Source organism: Zingiber officinale, chromosome 1A (genome assembly GCF_018446385.1).
Source record: "Zingiber officinale cultivar Zhangliang chromosome 1A, Zo_v1.1, whole genome shotgun sequence".
Taxonomy (NCBI): Eukaryota; Viridiplantae; Streptophyta; class Magnoliopsida; order Zingiberales; family Zingiberaceae; genus Zingiber; species Zingiber officinale.
Window position 1 is genome coordinate 185,208,899 of NC_055987.1, and position 15,587 is coordinate 185,224,485.

Here is a 15,587-nt window from a genome sequence, read left to right on the forward strand (position 1 = left end):
TTGTTATACTATTTTATTGAAATAAAAAAAAACTATTTTAACATCTTTATGATGATAGCATGAGAGTTCCACGCTTCACCTATGTTTGGATCCCCACGAAATCTTTTACACGACAAAGTTGATGCTTGAAATCTTTCGATGACATTAACATCTCAAAACCAAATTAGATCCATTTATCTATTCTGAGTGAGATCAAATCCATTGATGTCGAGTCCGACTAAAATCTAAAATGTCCTTCGAATAGTGAGACTTCTTCCCAACTCAAATATTACTTAAATTATTTATCAGAGCAAACAGTGATAATAGCATTCTGAATATGTTAAAAATTAATCTAAAATTTACTAGAACAATTATCTATATAATTGTGGACTATGTTAATCCGTAGACTAACTTAAAATATTTATGGACTATGTTTATGTTAAATATAAATGAATGGAGAAAAAATGAAAGAGGAAAGAGGCCCCATTGTGAATGGAACTTTAGTCCCACTTTAAAAGTTTCAAGGTATATTTGTTGATTTATATTGATTCACATACATTAAAAAGATGAATAAATACATGGGGAGAGACTCTCTCTCATGTGTGAGTACGCAAAAAAGGTGTAAATCTAGAGCTCGGATTGCACTAAACCAACTTAACTTGTGTGTGAGTGCGACTTACGCACACGAATGTTGGACTGGTTGGGGCAAAATTTATCCAAGTGGAACAACCAACATTTTGTTGCTGATGCATTGACCATTAAGATCATTAAAGCGGCTTTCCATTTTTCTTCCTCCTCCTCTGTCGTGCAACTCCTGCTCGGCGGAGTGCTCGTGGTAGCGTTCGGGTACCACTCAGCTCACCATGACCACCAGTGCTTGGTCGGATTCACGGTAGGTCGTTGTATCCTGGGAAGCAGACAACCCTTGTAAGCCTCGAAGCACTACTGGAGGTGGGCGGATCTGTTTCAAGGAAACTGCGACTCGCAAGCCTCGGTCAGCTCTCCCGGTCGGTCTCTTTATCCAACCGATAGACTTCTCTACCCGCTCGGGATCTTCGTCCGGCCTGTCAGCTCGCCCAGTCTGCCAGTCTCTTTGATAGCCCGACTTGTTTGTCGCCCGGTCTGTCTGCTCAACCCGAGACTCTCTGACAGCCCGACCTATCTGCCACCTGGCCTCTCTGACAGCCCTACCTGTCTACATCGCTCGATCAGTCTGCTAGACCGCTCGGCTTTAAATCCCAATTAGCCGCTCTACCCGCTCGGCTGATCTTCCTATACAAACTATCTGCTCGACCGACCTGCCCGGTTGCTCAGCCCGCTCTATCAACACGGTGCAGCCTGCCTTCATCACTTGACAGAAACCAACTCCTGTTGGTAGCCTGAGATTATTAGCTCAGGTCATCTTAGCTGTAAGTTGAATTTAATTCGAATATTTAAATTCGGCTAATACTTTGTATATCTTCGGCAACAGATTATTTGCGTCACAGTTTAATTATCTATATAATTATGGACTATGTTTATTAGAGCAAACAGTGATAATAGAATTCTGAATATGTTAAAAATAGATCTAAAATTTACTAGAACAATTATTTATATAATTATGGACTATGTTAATCCGTAGACTAACTTAAAATATTTATCAAACATTAAAACAGTTGTGATTAACTATGTATTTATCAAACATTACAACAGTTGTGATCATCACAATAAAAAGAAATTTTTAACATTTACAACTAAAATTCTCGAACAAATATTCAATTTCCTTCTAATCGAGTTGAGAGAGGATTTTTTTTATATATTTTTTAATTGACATAGTGTATTTAGGTTATGCCGAATAATTTGGGAGGTGATCAATTCAGTCCCATAAAAATTTTTCATTAGCTATCAAAATTAATTCATCGAAGTTGGCAGAGCCAGCCCTGGGCTAAGGCTACTAGGACTCCTATCAGGGCTAAAAAATACCCAAGGGCCCATTTTTATAAGTTTATATATACGTTTTACTTCATCCGAAACCCTCATCGAATCCCTCGCCGAAGCCTTCGTGTACCGAATGCCAATGATTCTCCTCGCCAAAGCGCTGATTCTCCTCGTCGAAGCACCCTCGTGATTCTCCTAGCTGCGCCTTCTCTCTCTCGCTGCGACAACTACGGGTCCTCTCTAGCTCTCTCAAAGGCGTTAAAGCCCTCCTCGCCACACCTTCCTGTTAGAGTGTATACTAAAAGTCTAGCTTTTTGTAAACATTTATTTTTGAAATAAATAATCACATTGGTCAAAAATATCTACATTTATATGTTAAGTGTAGTTGTTCAATTAATTTATATTATAGATAACATGGTGTGTGGTGTCACACACAGAAGATCATGTTATCAGTTCCTTATAAATTATAAACAGTGGCTCATGACTAAGATGGATAGGAACAAACCATTGGAATAGTCGTAGTGTATTTTGATTTTAGTTTATCTTGACTATAAGATTACACTAGTACACTCTGAGTGTATTGAGCAGAACCATTTAAGGTAAGTTCTTTTTATACTGACTAAATAAAAGAACGAGACCTCTGTTATTATGGAAGTGTGTGCTTTTAATCCTAATATAATAACAAGAACATATATTTAGTATTTATTTCTTTAATTTATCAATGGGTGAGATTTAGTTCGATAAATCAATAAGCCTGATAAGTTGGGAAATAATATTACTTATAGTGTGTGTTGTTGATTATAGAAGGAAACTGTGTCCTAGTGATCTAGGTTGATAATGTCCCCAAGAGAAGCTCATAAGGATTGTAACGACCCGACCCTTCAGCCTCTTGGGCGGCCCTTGTGGCGGCCCCTTATGTCGTCGGCCCATTTGGTGACCTCTAATGTCGTCGACCGACGACCCTTGGCCATGCCGTTACTCACTAGGACTTTCCACCCCTGGCCAGTGGATTTTTGCCTCCCCAGGATTCGAACTCTAGACCTCCAGGCTTAAGTACTAGAGTTTATGAATCCTGGTAACCAAGTGAGAGGCATTGTAACGACCCGGCCCTTTGGCCTCTTGGGCGGCTCTTGTGACGGCCCACTACGGCCCTTGCGACGGCCCAAGCTCGGAGTAGGCCAAGGCGACTGTTCGAATGCTTCCGGGGAGGTCTAGAGAAGTTCAGGGTGCCAGATGCTCCGGGGAGGTCCGAACCATAAGGCAATTCTGGTACTGAGGGGAGGATAGTGAGAGTTCAATCAAAATCCCACATTGGAAAGAGCTGGAAAAGATCATGGGGTTAAAAGGGCAAGATATCTCCATTGGCATGCAGCCGGTAGAGCCCAAGATAAAGCCATGAACCTAGGCCCAAAGTGGACAATTGTAACGACACGACCCTTTGGCCTCTTGGGTGGCCCTTGTGGCGGCCCAACTGGCGGCCCTTATGTCGTCGGCCCATTTGGCGACCTCTCATGTCGTCGACCGACGACCCTTTGGCCGTGCCGTTACTCACTAGGACTTTCCACCCCTGGCAGTGAATTTTTGCCTTCCCCAGGATTCGAACTCTAGACCTCCAGGCTAAGTAGTAGAGTTTATGAATCCTGGTAGCCAAGTGAGCGCCACTCAATTGGCTACCAAGATTCATAAACTCTACTACTTAACCTGGAGGTCTAGAGTTCGAATCCTGGAGAAGGCAAAAATCCACTGCCAGGGGTGGAAAGTCCTAGTGAGTAACGACACGGCCAAAGGGTCATCGGTCGACGACATGAGAGGTCGCCAAATGAGTCGACGACATAAGGGCCGCTAGTTGGGCCGCCACAAGGGCCGCCCAAGAGGCCAAAAGGGTCGGGTCGTTACAAGGATTGTCATGTAAACCCTGCAGGTGGACTTAGTCCGACATGACGATAAGGTTGAGTGTTACTACTCTTGAACTAAGATATTAATTAAAGTGAGTTGTCAGTAACTCATTTAGTTAGTGGACATTCGACATTTTAAACACAGGGAGATTAACACACTCATGATAAGAAATATCCCAAAATATAATTTGGGATTGGTGCGGTAGTTCAATAATAATTCTTTAGTAGAATGAATTATTATTGATGAAATTAAGTGGGTGTTCAGGGCGAACACGGGAAGCTTAATTTCATCGAGAGACTAAAACCAATTCCTCCTCTCGGTCCCTATCATAGCATCTTATTTATAAAGTAGTATACCCACCTTTATACCCATCCTAAGGTGGCCGGCCAAGCAAGCTTGGAACCCAAGCTTGGGTCGGCCAAGCAAATAGGATGAGCCAAGTTGTGTGGTCGGCCCTAACTTGAACCCAAGCTTGGTGTGGCCGGCCACATTAAATTAAAAAGGATTTAATTTTTTAAAATCTTTCTTATGTGGAAGTTATGGTTTAAAAGAGAGTTTAAAATTTAAAATCTTTCCTTTTTTAGATTTCTACAAAAGATTAAGAGAAAGGTTTGAAATCTTTCCTTATTTGTAGTTAAAAGGAAAATTTAAACTTTGACAAAACTTTCCTTTTTTGTAACCATGTTCATGATTTAAAAGAGAGTTTAAAAAATTATAAATCTTTCCTTTTATAGCTTTCTACAAAAGATTAAAAGAAATATTTAATATCTTTCCTTATTTGTATAATTAAAAGGAAAATTTTAATTTTTGAATAAAACTTTTCATATTTGAAATCATCCACATGTTTTAATAGAGAGATTTTAATTTTTAAAAAGTTTCCTTTTATAACCAACTGATATGGGTTAGGTTTTGTGGGTTTACAGAGGAGGAAAGAAAAGCAAAAAAGATAGGCTAACAGCGGCCGGGACAGGCCTCCATAATGAAGGTAGGGTAATATCGGCCGGGACATACCTTCAGGAAGGAGATAGGCTAATATCGGTTGAGATATACCTCGTAGGCAGAGTTAAGCTAATATCGGCCGGGACATACCACTGGAGCGGAATTAGGCTAATATTGACTGAGATATGCCTGCCAAATGAAGGTAAGCCAATATCGGTCGAGACATGCCTGCCGGGCGAAGGTAGGATAATATCGACCGGGATATACCTTCTTAGTAAAAATAGATCAATATCGGTCAAGACATGCCTGTCGGGCGAAGGTACGGTAATATCAACCAGAACATACCTTCTTAGCAAAGACAGGATATTATCGGTCGAGACATGCCTGCCGAACGAAGGTAGGATAATATCGACCGGGATATACCTTCTTTGCTAAGGATAGATCAATATCAGTCGAGACATGCCTGTCGGGCGAAGGTATGGTAATATCGACCGGAACATATCTTCTTAGCAAAGATAGGTTAATATCAGTCAAGAGGGTTCTTTCGAGCAAAGAACCCACACAGTTCCTTCAATGAATACCTTAGAAACATGTTGAATAAAATATTATTTTTTGACACGACAAAGATACAAATAGAAGTCGCATGAAGAAGAATCATACATGAATATATCGAATAGAATAATTCATGATAGAGGATATATATTTTGGCGGGAAATATGCTTTCAGATTGTCTTGCAGGCGCTAAACGACAAAGAAGGTACATCTGGGGTACAAAAAAGATTCCTTAAAAATCATCTTCCCCAAGTACGCAGCTGATGTCGTAACGAACTCTAACAAACCGGGGTTCACTTCATGACTGCGGAGGTTATATGAAGTGGTATAAAAGGGGGAATCCTCTCCGTTGGCTAGGTAAGTTTACATCTCTAATTTTCTGGCTACTGTTCATCTTCTTCTCTTCTTTCCTACACATCAAGAGAGATCACTAACTTGAGCGTCGGAGGGCCTAGCCAGGGATTCCCACCCCGGTCTTAGGTCACTGATGATAGCGTTGGTTGGTCTCTTGTGCGCAGGGAGCCGCGGGAGCTTTGGGAGTTCGATTTTCTCCTATCTGGACGGGGATTTCTTCCTACTTATCAGATTCCCTTCTGTGATTCTGGTTTTCTTTCGATCCACTTTGGGTTTCTTGGGTCAAAGTTCTACCGGCGTTATTCCTCAGTCAGTACGGTGGGTCTCTTTCTTCCAGATCTCCGTCGCGGTCAGCTTCTCAGACAGGATCAAATTTGGCGCCGTCTGTGGAAACTTCGCCTGAATCTGAGACTACGTGATGGAAAAGGCTGGGAAGTCGAACCTACTTACTATCAACCGCGAAGATTTGGATCTCCTCATTAATTCTCATGTTCAGAAAGCCCCACAACAACAGCAGCAACAACTGCAAGCTCATACTGGGGCCACTCTGCCGACGGCTCATCATCCGACGATATCAACTACTGAGCATCGGAAAGGAAAGGAGATGGAAGAAGAAGAACCTTTGTATTTTCCTCCAGCTACTGTTTCTCCAACCAGGCGTCCACGAGCCTTCCTTCGCACTCCCTTGGATCCAGGGGGTAAGAGGCCTGTGTTCCAAGAGTCCTCTGGTGAGGCGTCGGACAGAGAGAAGCGTAAGATTAAAATGATAACTAGTGATAGTTCACCAGAAAAGGTCATCTCCCCATTCTCACAAAGTGTATTAGATGACCCACTTCCCAAGCGATATCAGAATCTGCAAATTGGAGAATATACCGGAACCACAGATCCGGAGGATCACTTGTTGAAATTTGAGAATGTAGCCTTGCTGCAACAATTCTCCGATTGGGTGAAGTGTCGGATGTTTCTCACTACTCTTGGGGGAGCAGCACAGCGTTGGTTCAAAAGATTACCTGAAAAGTCTATTCGAAAATTTAAAGATTTCAAGAAAGACTTTCTACATCATTTCTCCAGCAACAAAAGGTATCATAAGACCCCGTGGAGCTTATTTTCAATTAAGCAGACGTCTAAAGAATCCATCCGGGCATATATTAAAAGGTTCAATCAGGTAGCTATAGATGTACCTAATGCTACTACTGAAATATTAGTAAGTGCTTTCTCTCAGGGTCTAAATGATAATGATTTCTTTAAAGATTTGGTAAGAAATCCTCCTGTTAATTTTGATTCCCTGATTGAACGTGCCACTGAGTTCATTAACGTAGAAGAAGCCCAAGCTGCTCGTAGGAAAGAAGGTGTTCCCTCTTCTCCTACTCATGCGAAGGAGAAGGCTCCGACCCCGGTACCCCCACCAAGAGGACCTAGAACCACTCATCCACCTCATCGGCAACCAGATTATCGTCCACAAGCTGTACAGCATGTAGAGATGCAGCCGGAGGCACCAAGGAGATGGTGTACTTATCATAAAACTAGCAGTCATCACACTGATGACTGTTTTGTTTTGAGAAATAGACGAGTCAATAAAGAGCGCTATCAGAGGCAGAACTATTACCGGCAACAGTACCCCAGGCAGCAAAGTCCGCTCAAACCGGAATATCACCCGGATGGAACCCTTCAAGAAGCAATACCAGTCCCAGCTGGTACCAGCCAAGTATCAGATAAAGCACCTTCCGAAACCACAATGAATCGTCAGGAAGAGAATAGAAACAATACTGCTCGGGGTAATATTAACATGATTACGGGCGGACCCACTGGTGGGGATTCTAACAGAGCCAGAAAAACACATGCCCGAAGATTGGAGATTCATGCAGTAGGATGCAGCATGGAACGAGCATCCGGTCCTGAAATAAGCTTTGGGCCCAAAGATCTTGAGGGGGTAGAAATACCTCATGACGACGCATTGATCATCAAAGCTGTGATAGCCAACTACGCCATCGCCCGTACCTTCATAGACACTGGCAGCTCAGTCAACATTATATTCAAAAAGGCTTTTGATCAGCTACAAATTGACCCCAGTGAACTTCAACCGATTGCAACTCCTCTGTATGGATTCACAGGCAATGAAGTGCAACCTTTGGGTCAAGTAAAATTGGCCATTTCTCTAGGAGAGGAACCCCTGATGAGAACTAGGAGATCCTATTTTATGGTAGTAGATGCTCCATCTTCTTATAATGTGATATTGGGTCGGCTTGCCTTGAACGAGTTCAGGGCGGTCGTTTCTACTTTCTGTCAAAAGGTTAAGTTTCCTGTGGAGGATCAGGTTGGAGAAGTACGAGGCGATCAAAAGACAGCCCGAAAATGTTACGTAGAAATCATTCGAACTGAGGCCAACACCGCTCGGAAAATTCAAAGAATGGAAGTTAATGCCATTCGCGAAAAGCAGCCCGTCCTGGTTTATGAAGAAAAGGAAGAAGTTCAAATCCAGACTGGGCGGCCAGAAGCTACCACCTACGTTGCAGCCGATCTTGATCCTGATCTTAAAGCTGAGTTGGTGCAATGTTTGAAGAAGAATAATGATGTATTTGCCTGGACTCCCAAAGAAGTTTCGGGCATTTCTCCTGCTGTCATGGAACATTCCTTGCATGTCTTTCCGGATGTCCGCCCGGTCATGCAAAGGAAGAGGAGTTTCAGTATGGAGCAAAACCAGATTATCAAGGAAGAAATAACCAAGCTTATGGAGGCCGGATACATTAGGGAAGTGCAATTCCCAAGCTGGTTGGCTAATGTGGTGTTAGTCTCTAAACCTGGGAATAAATGGCGAGTGTGCATTGACTTTCGAGATCTCAACAAAGCTTGCCCGAAGGATTACTATCCCTTACCCAGGATTGATCAACTGGTTGATTCTACTGCCGGATGCGAATATATTTCCATGCCGGATGCATATCAAGGTTATCATCAAGTCCCCTTGGCTAAAGACGATCAAGAAAAGGTTAGTTTTATAACATCTGAAGGCACTTATTGTTATAATGTTATGCCCTTTAGACTAAAAAATACAGGAGCAACCTATCAAAGGCTTATGAATAAGGTCTTTCAAAAGCAGATTGGTAGGAATATGGAAGTATATGTTGATGACATCTTAATTAAGTCTCTTCAAGCTGCTGATCTGTGCAGGGATATAGAGGAGACTTGCAGGACATTAAGACAGTATGGGCTCAAGTTAAACCCAAGCAAATGTTTGTTCGGCGCGAAGGGAGGAAAATTCCTAGGATATATGGTGTCCGAACGGGGGATAGAGGCCAACCCGAGCAAGGTCAAGGCACTGCAAAACATGGAGCCATCCCGCAACCTGAAGGAAGCTCAAAGATTGGCAAGCCGAATCACAGCCTTGTCTAGATTTATTTCTAGATCAGCCGATCGTAGTTTTCATTTCTTTAAAATACTTAGAAAGGCTAATAAGTTTCAATGGAATGAAGAATGTGATAAGGCTTTTCAGGAGTTGAAAGATTATTTAGCTACCCTCCCTGTGTTGGCTAAACCTATAGCAGGAGAGACTCTGTGGGTGTATTTATCGGCTAATGAAAACGCCGTAGGCTCTGTATTAGTCAGACAGGAAGGAAAAGAGCAACAACCTGTATATTTTTCTAGTCATTTATTAAAAGGAGCGGAGTGTAGATACACTACACTAGAAAAATTGGCTTATGCTATAATATTGACTGCTCGGAGGTTGCGCCCATATTTCTTAGCACATGAGATTATTGTCTTAACCAATAGCACTCTCGGATGGGTATTGCTCAACCCAAAGGCATCAGGACGGTTAGTCAAATGGACAACCGAGCTTGGGGAATATGACATTCAATATCAACCCCGCTCGGCCATCAAGGCCCAAGCTCTAGCAGATTTCATCATAGAGGTTCAAGGCCCAGAAGAAGAAGATACTTGGAAAGTTTATGTGGATGGCTCTGCAACTAGACAAGGCAATGGAATTGGTATTCTTCTTATATCCCCAAGAGAAGACAGACTTCAACTCTCCATTAGATTGAATTACAGAGCTACCAACAATGAGGCTGAATATGAAGCTCTAATAGCTGGCTTACAGGCTGCTCGGCATGTAGGGGCAGCTCGAGTCCTTATATATTCTGATTCTCAGCTAGCAGCTCAACAATTATCAGGTAATTTTGAAATCAATAATGACAGGCTTAAGTTATATGCTGAGGCATTCGATAAGTTGAAGTCTCAATTTCAAGATGTGAGCATACAAAAAATTCCTCGATCGGAGAATCAGGTGGCAGATGAATTAGCTAAACTAGCCTCTGCTGTAGTGCCATGGAGTCTTGATCGACCAGTGGAACAGACCCTGTTAATTTCCTGTATTGAAAGACAGACTGATATAGAAATTCATGGTGATTGGCGAGCTCAAATTATATTATATTTACAGCAAGGTCTTCTTCCGAGAGATACAGAACAAGCCAGGGTATTTAAGAAACGAGCTGCTCAATATACTATGGTGGGGGAGCAATTATATAAAAGGGCTTTTTCCATACCTTTGCTCAAGTGTGTAGGCACAGAAGACACACAATTTATTTTATAGGAGGTGCATCAGGGTTCTTGTGGTAGTCATATAGGAGGAAGATCTTTGGCTCGTAAAATCCTCTTAGCGGGATATTTCTGGCCCACTCTACATGAAGATGCCGCTAAACTGGTAAGAACTTGTATGTCTTGTCAAAAGCATCAGAATATATTACATCACCCTACCCAGTTATTAAGAACCTCTATAGTCTCGTGTCCCTTTGATCAATGGGGTATGGACATAGTGGGTCCATTTCCTATGGCTGCTGCACAGAGAAGGTTCCTGTTGGTGGCCGTGGATTATTTTTCTAAATGAGTGGAAGCAGAACCACTTGCTAGGATTACAGAAGACGCAGTTATTAAATTCTTATGGAAAAATATAATTTGCAGGTTTGGCATTCCTCATAAATTAGTCTCTGATAATGGAAGGCAGTTTCAAGGCGATAGAATCCTAGAATGGTGTCAGAATTATGGGATTACCCAGGCCTTCACCTCTGTAGCTTACCCGCAGAGCAATGGTCAAGCAGAAGTAACTAATAGGGAGATTATTAGAGGGCTGAAAACTAAGCTAGATCATGTCGGAGGTAGCTGGGTAGACGAGTTACCCAGTGTTCTCTGGGCATATCGTACTACGCCTCGTGAAGCTACAGGAATCACTCCTTTCCAGTTAGTCTATGGAGGAGAAGCAGTAATCCCCATTGAGGTAGGAGTAGAGTCTTACAGAAGACAATTGTATGATGAGGATAATAGAGACCGACGACTTATGGAGCTGGACCTGATCGAGGAAATAAGGGATAAAGCTGCTACTCGTCTTATATCATATCGACAAAGGATGAGACAGAATTATAACAAAAGGGTCATCCCCAGATTCTTCCAAGTAGGGGATTTGGTATGGAAACGAGTTAAGCCTGTGGGAGATGTCAGCAAGTTGGCACCACAATGGGGAGGGCCTTATAAAGTGATAGAAAAGCTCGCGTCAGGCTCATACTATCTCCAAGATGTCGAAGGAAGAATGTTGGAACGCCCTTGGAGCGCTAATCATTTGCAACCCTATCGAGTCTGATTTGATCATATTACTTTAAATATGTTCACAGTTATTGGAATTCCCAGACGAATTGAGATACTTGCAGTTTATGTACTTTGTTTCTTTGATGAAAGTCAAGCAAGATAAATATTGACACAGGAAATAAATATGGTTCATACAAATTGATAAGTATCAGGAGAAGCCTCCTTTCTATTTTTCAAGCAGTAAAATAAGGGGAAATCTTAAAGGCCTATTCAGCTCCCCTCAAGGAATTACAAGCCAACACGAGGTTAGCCCAAGTATTATACTTTCGTATGAAACAAAGTCGATCGGGAAAATCCTATGAAGTAACCCGGTCGGGCCTTCATAGGAGAAAACCGGAGACTATAAACCAAGATAGATCAAAGTCGATCGGGAAAATCCTATGAAGTAACCCGGTCGGGCCTTCATAGGAGAAAACCGGAGACTATAAACCAAGATAGATCAAAGTCGATCTGAAAAATCCTATGAAGTAACCCGGTCGGGCCTTCATAGGAGAAAATCGGAGACTATAAACCAAGATAGATCAAAGTCGATCGGGAAAATCCTATGAAGTAACCTGGTTGGGCCTTCATAGGAGAAAACCGGAGACTATAAACCAAGATAGATCAAAGTCGATCGGGAAAATCCTATGAAGTAACCCGGTCGGGCCTTCATAGGAGAAAACCGGAGACTATAAACCAAGACAGACCAAAGTCGATCGGGAAAATTCTATGAAGTAACCCGGACGGGCCTTCATAGGAAAAACCGGAGACTATAAACCAAAGTCGATCGGGAAAATTCTATGAAGTAACCCGGATGGGCCTTCATAGGAAAAACCGGAGACTATAAACCAAGACAGATCAAAGTCGATCAGGAAAATTCTATGAAGTAACCCGGACGGGCCTTCATAAGAAAAACCGGAGACTATAAACCAAGACAGATCAAAGTCGATCGGGAAAATCCTATGAAGTAACCCGGACGGGACTTCATAGGAAGACTCGGAGACTATAAACCAAAGTCGATCGGGAAAATCCTATGAAACAACCCGGACGGGCTTCATAGGAGAAACCGGAGACTATAAACCAATATGAAGCAGAACCATCGGGAAATTATATGAAATACATCAGACGAGTCTTCACAAAAGAGATCAAAGATTCTAAACCCGTGCAAGACATAAATAATCAGAGAATCTCCTGGCTTCGAAGCCTAATTTCGAGAGGGGATTCCATAGAGGAGCCCAGATATGTGAAAGTGGTATTCCATAGAGGAGCCCAGATATGTGAAAGTCAAAGTCTTTACTCAAAAGTCGTCCGGGATGTTATACTCAGCTCGGAGGCCAATAGTTTTATACAATTTCATATCCAGTCTCAACTGAGATTATTCATCCTCGGGGAGATACGAAGCACGCGGGAGGTTACTTAAAAAAGAATCCATCAAGATAAGGCTCTGCTTTGAAGGATGAACAAGGAATTTTTTAATAAAGTTTATATTCAGCAAGCAATAGCATTCCAAGAGGGGTATTCTCAAACTAGCATGAAGAAGAAGCAAGTAAGTGTTAAAATTTCCTTATACCTTGCAAATACTTAGTTACTCAGTACCAACTGCACCTTTTTTCTCATGGTCGATTCTTACTTTACAAGTTTTTATGAATACATTCTTTAAACATTCGGGAAAGGGCCTTTCAAATCTGAGGGTAGTTCTTCATTAAGCCTGCGGCGATTTATGAAAGAAAGGGGAGGTTCCCTGGGTAGATATCCACCCTCTTTTAGCTGTTGAAGAACCCCCGATACGGAATGATTTAGCGCACCCACTATCCTGCGAACAAATTCCCGGGCAAATGCTGGTGACTTTAAGTAAGCTTGCCGCCATTCTTCCCATCGACTCTTTTCCTGCTCCTTATAACGCTGGAAATCAGCTTGCAGTTTTGAGTTTTGTTCTTTTAAAACATCCTTCTCCGATCTTAGCTGTTCCAATTCCTTCTGGAGCAGTGATAATTCGTTATCTTGAGCTTTTCTCAGCTCTTGTTCCTGTAGAATAGTGAAATCATGAGAAGCCAGGTCCTGAGCTTGGTCAGAAAGACAGGCATTATGAAGCTTCTCTACTTTCTCTAAGATAAGACTTTTCTGAGAAGCATCTAAGAGAGCTTTCTCTTTTAAAGCGATCTCCAATCGAAGACCTGAATGCAGTCGATCCACCTGTAATTCTAAGGTTTTTCTAGCCAGCTCTTTATCTTTTAATAGTTGTTGGCACTCTTCCAACTCTTGTTTTAGGATCCCCAACTGTTGATCCTGTAAGGCCACCTTCTCTTGCAATTGAGTCGGGTCGCTAGTAGAAGAAGGAGACGCGGCCCTCAATGTTTCCAATTGAGTTTTTAACTTCTGGTTCTCCTGATCTTTAGCTACGAGTAGATGGTCAATTTGTAAACTTGAGGCAAGTAACTAAACAAGAAGGTAAGGTAATTAGGAATCAGTAGACAAAATCGATAGCATATAACCAGAAATGCTTACCACTACTGCCTGGCGACTATGACGATCAGCTCGATGAGGAAGACTAAGGCCTCTTAGCTGCTCTTGGCCTTGTGACCAAGATTCAGCTAATAAGCCCTGTAATTGTAACGAGCCATAGTTGGATGGTTCAGAGGGTCGTCCCAATTGAGAAGGAAGACCCAAAGCCTGTCTAAACAAAGGTCGTGGAATGGAGGACACAGGAGGTAAAGAAGTAGAAGAAGACGCGATAGGAGGAAAAGAAGAAACAAGAGGAGTAGAGAAAGAAGTAGATGGAATCGATGGTAAGACAGGGGAGGGGGATTCAGCAGCTGAAGGACTAATATTCGGAGAAGATCTCCGACAAGGTGTCCGTTTGGCTCAAGACCTAGAGGCCAAGGGGGGCAAGGCCAATGCCAAAGAAGCAGAAAACACAGGAGGAATATCATCCCTCTCAGGAGCAGAAATCGGAGAAGCTGAAACAATAGAAGAAAAAGGGATAAGTAGGCCAGGTCTCATCATCCTAAGAGTAGGATTAGAGATAAGATGAGTGGGAGTTGACGGTGCTTACCTCTCTCAAGAGAGATGGGTGCGGGGACAAGAGGAGTTTGCACAAAAGTACCGAAGAAATCACTAAAAGGAGAAGTCTTGGTAAGATTGGGCTTTTTAACCAAGGTAACAAAAGGCTCTTCTTCCTCCTCTTCTACAAGTGAGGCAGCCTCTGCCCGTCGTTCTTCCTCTGAAAGCAATCCCAGAGTAGAAGGATTAGGATCGGAGCGGCGAATATGTAACCATTCTTCCCCAAGGCTATTGATAAAAGACTTAGTCATAGCAGAATTTCTGTACATGAAGGCTGGAAGAAGAGCATCAGCTGCAATATAGGTAGCAAACACCATCATCAAAAAAGGATATGCTAATTAGTATGGGCAAGACAAAATAATTATATCTACCAAAGGAACTGTCCAAGGGAGTGTCAATGTGGCCTATCCCGAAAGGAAACATCAAACCCTCTTCAATCAGATGCGGCAAACTGAACTTTGCCCCCTGCAGTTTAGGTAGAGCAGAGGCAATAGAGGGATCATTGAGGAGACCTTGAGTGTCAGGAAGCGGGGGCAGATCATGTATCCATTGAATAGGAAATGGAGGAGGAGAGGGAAGACGCATATAAAAAAAAATTTTATACCATTCACCTTGTGGGGGAATGCGATTAAACAGAATGGCCTTGGGGCGAGACTGAAACTTAAAAACTCCAACATCTACCCGACGAGGGATGAAGAAGTGATGGAAAAGACGAGGAGACAGGGGGAAATCTAACAGTTTGGATACTCCAATGAAGCTTACTAGAATGGAAAAGGATTGAGGGACGAACTGGTTGAGCGGGATAGCAAAATACCGGCTAACCTCACAAAAGAAAGGGTGAAGGGGGAATCTGAAACCTTGCAAGACTTGGTCCCTGAAGATGGAGATACATCCTAAGGGAGGAAGGTGAGGACCCTCATGAGGAGTAGGACGGACAATGTAAGAGGGAAAACCTTAGGTTGCCTGTAAGTCCACTTCTTCTGTATCTATGAGGTCGGAAGAACACGAGAGGAACCATGCCGGAGAAGAAACCGCCATGAAGAAAGGGGGTTAGAAAAAAAGGAATTGAGAAGCGAAAAGATGGACGGAGGGAAGCAGAATAAGACTCCGTAAACCCTTGTCCCTTTTCTAGTCCTGTGCTAAAACCTCTAAACAGAAGAGACGAAAGGGAAAAGGAAAATAAAAGGTGCTCAGAATGTCAATCGTAATAAAAGGTAATAATATCATAGAATAAAATCAAGGGAAAGAGATGAAGTCAAATAAACTTCCTCGGAAAAGGTGTA